Here is an 8,035-nt window from a genome sequence, read left to right as displayed (position 1 = left end):
CCAGTCAGGAGGGAGAGGGATGCATATCTCCTCCCAAGAGACGCGATGGCTGGTGAGCCAGAAACCTGAGAGACGGTGCCCTTGATGGCCCACAGAGGGGGAATACAGGTGCAGTTATCGTTAACAGTTACCACAGCCCTTAGTATGCTGTTCCAATGGTTAATTGCCTTACTTAGGGGGGCACAGAGGAAAGTTCAGGGGGGCCCAGTGGGACCTGGGTCAGCCCAGTGGGGGATGGGGAGGGAGCACCACCCAGGCCCACTCCAGCCCCACCCTCAGCCCCATCCCCAGCGTTGGCCCCAACCGTGGCTTCCGCTCCCAATGCTGGCCCCGGACCCAGCCCCAGCCTTGGCCCCTGGCTGCAGCTCCATTCCTGGCCCCAGCCCCAGACCTACCCCCAGCTGCAGTCCCAGCCTCAGCCTTCTTACCCCTGTCTTCCCCGCCCCCGAGCTGTGGCCCTGCTCCTGGGAGGCACGGACAGGGATTAAGGGGGCATGACCATGAAAAGTTGGGGGACCACTGATGTAAACTGTAAACTCTTCAAGGCAGGGGCTGTCTCTCACTCTGTGTCTGTGCAGGCCATAGCAGAGTGGGGCCCCGGGCTCATGTGGAGTTCCTGGATGTTACTGTAATACAAGGAATAAAAAAGCAAATGTTTGAAAGTTGTATAGTTTGCAGGTACAGCAATGGACTCACAGAGCTAAATTCTGAACTCCGTTACCCCCTTACTACAGTGCCATGCACTGGGAGAGAGCACAATGTTTGTATTCCTTCATTTGGTGCTGTGCACCTGTAAAGAATTCAGATATATTTTAACAAGGGTGGCCAAATGTTTTTAAAAAATAATCGCAATTAATTGTGAGATTTAAAAAAATAGTTACCAAAAGAAACTACAGCATTTGCTCAAGAAACTCCCTGAAATAGCACAAGAACAAATCCACACAGACACACCCCTGGAACCCCCACCTGGGGTATTCTATCTGCTACCCAAGATCCATAAACCTGGAAATCCTGGGTGTCCCATCATCTCAGGCATTGGCACCCTGACAGCAGGATTGTCTGGCTATGTAGACTCCCTCCTCAGGCCCTATGCTACCAGCACTCCCAGCTGCCTTCGAGACACCACTGACTTCCTGAGGAAACCACAATCCATCGGTGATCTTCCTGATAACACCCTCCTGGCCACTATGGATGTAGAAGCCCTCTACACCAACATCCCACACAAAGATGGACTACAAGCCGTCAGGAACACTATCCCCGATAATGTCACGGCAAACCTGGTGGCTGAACTTTGTGACTTTGTCCTCACCCATAACTATTTCACATTTGGGGACAATGTATACCTTCAAATCAGCGGCACTGCTATGGGTACCCGCATGGCCCCACAGTATGCCAACATTTTTATGGCTGACTTAGAACTACGCTTCCTCAGCTCTCGTCCCCTAATGCCCCTACTCTACTTGTGCTATATTGATGACATCTTCGTCATCTGGACCCATGGAAAAGAAGCCCTTGAGGATTCCACCATGATTTCAACAATTTCCATCCCACCATCAACCTCAGCCTGGACCAGTCCACACAAGAGATCCACTTCCTGGACACTACAGTGCTAATAAGCGATGGTCACATAAACACCACCCTATAACAGAAACCTACTGACCGCTATTCCTACCTACATGCCTCCAGCTTTCACCCAGACCACACCACACGATCCATTGTCTACAGCCGAGCTCTAAGATACAACCACATTTGCTCCAACCCCTCAGACAGAGACAAATACCTACAAGATCTCTATCAAGCATTCTTACAACTACAATACCCACCTGCTGAAGTGAAGAAACAGATTGACAGAGCCAGAAGAGTACCCAGAAGTCACCTACTACAGGACAGGCCCAACAAAGAAAATAACAGAACGCCACTAGCCGTCACCTTCAGCCCCCAACTAAAACCCCTCCAATGCATTATCAAGGATCTACAACCTATCCTGAAGGACGACGCATCACTCTCACAAATCTTGGGAGACAGGCCAGTCCTTGCCTACAGACAGCCCCCCAACCTGAAGCGAATACTCACCAGCAACCACACACCACACAACAGAACCACTAACCCAGGAACCTATCCTTGCAACAAAGCCCGTTGCCAACTGTGCCCACATATCTATTCAGGGGACACCATCACAGGGCCTAATAACATCAGCCACACTATCAGAGGCTCGTTCACCTGTACATCCACCAATGTGATCTATGCCATCATGTGCCAGCAATGCCCCTCTGCCATGTACATTGGTCAAACTGGACAGTCTCTACGTAAAAGAATAAATGGACACAAATCAGACGTCAAGAATTATAACATTCATAAACCAGTCGGAGAACACTTCAATCTCTCTGGTCACTCGATTTCTGACCTCAAATTAACTATCCTTCAACAAAAAAACTTTGAAAACAGACTCCAACAAGAGACTGCTGAATTGGAATTAATTTGCGATTTGGATACAATTAACTTAGGCTTGAATAGAGACTGGGAGTGGTTGAGTCATTATACTAAGTGAAACTATTTCCCCTTGTTTATTCCTCCCCCCCCCCCCCCCCACCCACTGTTCCTCAGATGTTCTTGTTAACTGCTGGAAATGTGCTGGAAATGGCCCACCTTGATTATTACTTCAAAAGGTTTTCTCTCCCCCCACCCCACTCTCCTGCTGGTAATAGCTCATCTTAAGTGAAAAGAAAAGGAGTACTTGTGGCACCTTAGAGACTAACCAATTTATCTGAGCATAAGCTTTCGTGAGCTACAGCTCACTTCATCGGATGCATACTGTGGAAAATACAAAAGATGTTCTTATACATACAAACCATGAAAAAGTGGGTGTTTACCACTACAAAAGGTTTTCTCTCCCGCCACTCCACTCTCCTGCTGGTAATAGCTTATCTAAAGTGATCACTCTCCTTACAATGTGTATGATAATCAAGGTGTGCCATTTCCAGCACAAATCCAGGTTCCCCCCCCCCCGCCTTTTTTCCCACACACAGAAACCCGCTCTCCTGTTGGTAATAGCTTATCTAAGGTGATTACTCTCCTTACAATGTGTATGATAATCAAGGTGGGCCATTTCCAGCACAAATCCAGGGTTTAACAAGAACGTCTGGGGAAGGGTGGGGGGGTAGGTAGGGAAAAAACAAGGGGAGACAGGCTACCTTGCATAATGACTTAGCCACTCCCAGTCTCTATTCAAGCCTAAGTTAATTGTATCCAATTTGCAAATGAATTCCAATTCAGCAGTCTCCCGCTGGAGTCTGGTTTTGAAGTTTTTCTGTTGTAATATTGCAACTTGCATGTCTGTAATCGCGTGACCAGAGAGATTGAAGTGTTCTCTGACTGGTTTATGAATGTTATAATTCTTGACATCTGATTTGTGTCCATTTATTCTTTTACGTAGAGACTGTCCAGTTTGACCAATGTACATGGCAGAGGGGCATTGCTGGCACATGATGGCATAGATCACATTGGTAGATGTGCAGGTGAACGAGCCTCTGATAGTGTGGCTGATGTTGTTAGGCCCTGTGATGGTGTCCCCTGAATAGATATGTGGGCACAGTTGGCAACGGGCTTTGTTGCAAGGATAGGTTCCTGGGTTAGTGGTTCTGTTGTGTGGTATGTGGTTGCTGGTGAGTATTTGCTTCAGGTTGGGGGGCTGTCTGTAGGCAAGGACTGGCTTGTCTCCCAAGATTTGTGAGACTGTTGGGTCATCCTTCAGGATAGGTTGTAGATCCTTAACAATGCATTGGAGGGGTTTTAGTTGGGGCTGAAGGTGACGGCTAGTGGCGTTCTATTATTTTCTTTGTCATCTCAAGTGATCACTCTCCTTACAATGTGTATTTTTTCATAGTCTGTGTGTATATAAAATCTCCTCACTGTACTTTCCACTTTATGCATCCGATGAAGTGAGCTGTAGCCCACGAAAGCTTATGCTCAAATAAATTGGTTAGTCTCTAAGGTGCCACAAGTCCTCCTGTTCTTTTTGCGAATACAGACTAACACGGCTGCTACTCTGAAAAAAATAGTTGTTATTAATCACAGTTTTAGCTGCACTGTTAAACAATAATAAAATACCAATTTAAATTTATTATAAATATTTTGGATTTTTTTTACATTTTCAAATATATTGATTTCAGTTACAACACAGAATATAAAGAGCACAGTGCTCACTTTATCTTATTATTTTATTGCAAATATTTGCACTGTAATAAAGATAAACTAAAGAAACCATATTTTCCAATACACCTCATATAAGAACTGTCATCATCATCGGCAATCCCTTGAGGTCAAGGGTGAGGAGTCTTTCACAGGTTTCATTTTCATGGGTCCTTTGGTGACTGAGGAGTCCGATCCTTTTGACACAGGCTCGTTGGCAGATATTGCAGGTGCTGTTGGAAGACAGGGCTGGCCCACCATTGCTGCCTGACAATTGTCTTTCCTTTCTTTTCTGGCATTCTTCTGTGATCAGGACAAAGTGATTTTCCTCAGAAGTGGACGTTCCCTCTCTGATAAGTCTTTGCCAGTTATCCCTGTCCTGGGCTGCTGTCTCCCAGTGTGCGGTGTCGATGCCACATCTCTTGCTGTTTCTTTTGGCCTCCTCATTTCTGTTCTCCTTTGGTGAGCTGGGCATACAACGGTTGTTTTGGTAAGCATATATCAGGCATGCGCACACAGTGCCCGCTCCACCGCAGCTGGTGTTGGATAATAAGGGCCTCAACACTGACGATGTTGGCCTCTGTGAGGACACTGACATTAGTGCAATGATCCTCCCACTTTATGTTGAGGATCTTCCGAAGAAAGCGCTGGTGCTGGCGTTCCTGGTCTTTCAGGTGTTTTCTGTAGGGCACCCGAGTCTCACAGCCGTAGAGGAGAGTTGGGATTATTACCACCACTTTATAAACTAAAAGTCTAGTGTGTGTTCTGATGTTGTGATTGTTGAACACCCGGTGAAATAGTCTGCCAAATGCAAGGCTGGCACAGCAAATTCTGTGCTGAATCTCGACGTCTATGTCTGCCCTCTGTGAGAGACGGCAAAGTATTCTACATTTTCCCGTTCTTCGTTGTCGATATAGATCTTCCTTGCTGGGTCTGATGACTGACCGGAGACTAGCTTGTGGAGAACTTTTGTTTTGCCAATGTTCAGAGTTAGCTCTAGGTTTTTGTAAGCTTCAAAGAAGCAATTAAGGGCTGTTTGTAAATCCTCCGTTGAGTGCATAATCATCTGCGTTCTGGAGTTGGGTTATTGTTGCTGATATTACTTTAGTTCTGGCACGGAGACGAGAAGGGTTGAAGAGGTTGCCATCAATCTGATATTGAATGCCAGTGCCATGTGGTGGACAGTCTTGGGTTCACACAAGTACTACAGTGCAATCTCTTTATCGTGAAAGTGTAACTTACAAATGTAGCATTTTTTTTTACATAACCACACTCAGAAACAAAACAATGTAAAACTTTATGCCTACAGGTTGAATCATGAAGGGGCATATGCATGTTCAGCATATCTGGCACATAAATACCTTGCAATGCTGGCTACAACAGTGCCATGTGAATGCCTGTTCTCACTTTCAGGTGACATTGTAAGTAAGAAGTGGGCAGCATTATCTCTTATAAATGTAAATAAACTTGTTTGTCTTAGCGATTGGCTGAACAAGAAGTTGGACTGATTGGACTTGTATGAGGTGAATTGAAAAATACCATTTCTTTTGTTTATCTTTTTTACAGTGCAAATATTTATAATCAAAAGTAATAATATAAAATGAGCACTGTACACTTTGTATTCTGTGTTCTAAGTAAAATCAATATATTTGAAAATGTAGAAAAAAATCCAAAAATACTTATAATAAATGTAAATTGGTATTCTATTATTGTTTAACAGTGCAATAAAAACTGTGATTAATCATGACTATTTTTTAATCTAGTTAATTTGTTTTGCATTAATCACACGAATTAGCTGAAATTAATTGACAGCCCTAATTTTAACCTTACTCTTGCATGAACAACTCTGGATTTTTTCCTAGATATAGCCTTCAGTTTCCTTTTGCTATCGACTGCACTATTCCCATCAATTCAGTGGCCTTGCTTACTTTCAAAAAACTACTGTTCTTCATTTTTGTGAGGACCCTTTGAAGGAATGTCCTCTTAGTACTTTAGCTAATACGGATAAATAGAAAAGTGTCACTTTTCTCCTACATTTGAGTCATTAACAGATTTTGGATGCAAGCATATTGGAACTAAAAAATGAGTAAAATTCTGTTAAAAACAGTCTTTGTCACTTCGCGAAAAGAAAACCATCTGGGAGGCCAGGATTGTCATAGAGCTCCGGAGATGAGCTGTGTCATTCCAACCAAAAATGCTGGAGGCAAAGGAAGGTGAGATCAAACAGAAAAGGGAGATGGGAGGGTGGAGAATGATACAACGAAGGAAAGAGTGAAATTTTAAGAAGTGAAAACAGTGAGAGGTGGGAATGAACAGAAGGCTGAGGACACTGGGAAAAGGGGAATGGGTCTGTTTTTTATTGTTACTGTTCCTTGTGTGAATGGGAGAGAGGCAACCAATTCATTTCCGCTGGTTTGAAAGATTGAACTGTTTCCAATGGCATTTCCCATTTTAAAGATCAGGTCTCTGTCAGAGGCGACGGCTATTTCACACCATTGGAACTTTTTAAGTGCACCCAGCATGGCACTGAATGCAGAACTATCTCTATGAATCCCATACAAACATCTGACTGTGATTTTTATCCCCCAGCAGCCCCTCCTTTGCTGCCCCTTTATCTCTTGTCTTGCCCTTTCCAAACTTCCAGCCGTGCTGTGTGTGACAGCGAGCTGACTCCATATTGTGCCGCAGCTGGGTAGGCAGACTAATGCTCAAAGGGGCAGAAAGCTGGAAGAAGTTCAAATATTGGTTTTTATGATTTCCATTCCCTCAGGCTATAGCAGAAGAGGCAGACAGCAGCAGAGAATCAGTTGGTTTAGCAGTCAGTGCGCACTCCCACAGACAACGTAAAAGATATTGAGAGACTATTTCTGTAGCTCTAAGCTGAAGCAGATATGGAAATACACTTCAGCTCTTTGAAATAATAAACATGTTCCCAGAATAAGCCTCCGGTGCACTTAACACAAGAAAAACAACAGTGAAAAGGTACAGAAACATTAAACTAACTTCAGAGCAATGAATCTAGAACATTAAATTTTGCAAAGCGACAGGACTGTTGAAAGACTAAAAATCTTAGGGTAGTAAGGCAACCTTGAAAAACTAATGGGAAATTTACCAGCCCTGGCATAACATCACCAGGATGAAGAGATAATGGGAAAACGGACTGATATTTACTCACCCACCCAAATAAAAAGAAGAATGACTCACCCAGAGCATGTGGGAGGGAGTATTTTGCAATACCGTGGGCACTGATTTACGAGGGAAATCAGTTGGGACCTGTCTGTGTTCTTCACAGAGGAAGAGCTGCTCTGAAGTGCACAGCTAGTCAAAAGAAGCCTAAATAATGCTTCACTGAGCTTAGTGGCTGCACCTGACCCCGGTGTCTTTAACGCCATTTGCACCGACTTGATTCAATTTACTGTGAAATTACTGCTTTTGAATGGATTTCATTGTAACTGGCAAAAACCTGTAGATGGTTTTAAGCTTTCCCTTTCCCTGAGGAGAGGCTTATCTCACTTCCATGAGCCTGCCATGTGCTGTTATATGAACAACGTTGGAGGCATAGTATTTCCTGGGAATTAATGACAGGCCAGGAAGAGTCGATATGCCTTGACTCTCAGCCTCAGGTGGTCACGAATCCCCAGCAAGTGTCCTACCCTGCGGGTTCCATTGCTACTCCAGCCATGCCCGCTTGGGCTCCAAATTAGACCACCGGGGAGTTCATGCGGAGGGTGGGTTATTCCAGGTAGCTCATACTGCTGGCCATATCTTGGAGCTCTGTTTGGAGCAGAGCTGGAGTTAAGGTAACTGGACATTACACTGTCTCATAGACTGACATTGCCTGCCACAC

Source organism: Chelonia mydas, chromosome 6, assembly GCF_015237465.2.
Source record: "Chelonia mydas isolate rCheMyd1 chromosome 6, rCheMyd1.pri.v2, whole genome shotgun sequence".
NCBI lineage: Eukaryota > Metazoa > Chordata > Testudines > Cheloniidae > Chelonia > Chelonia mydas.
This window is presented reverse-complemented; position numbering follows the sequence as displayed.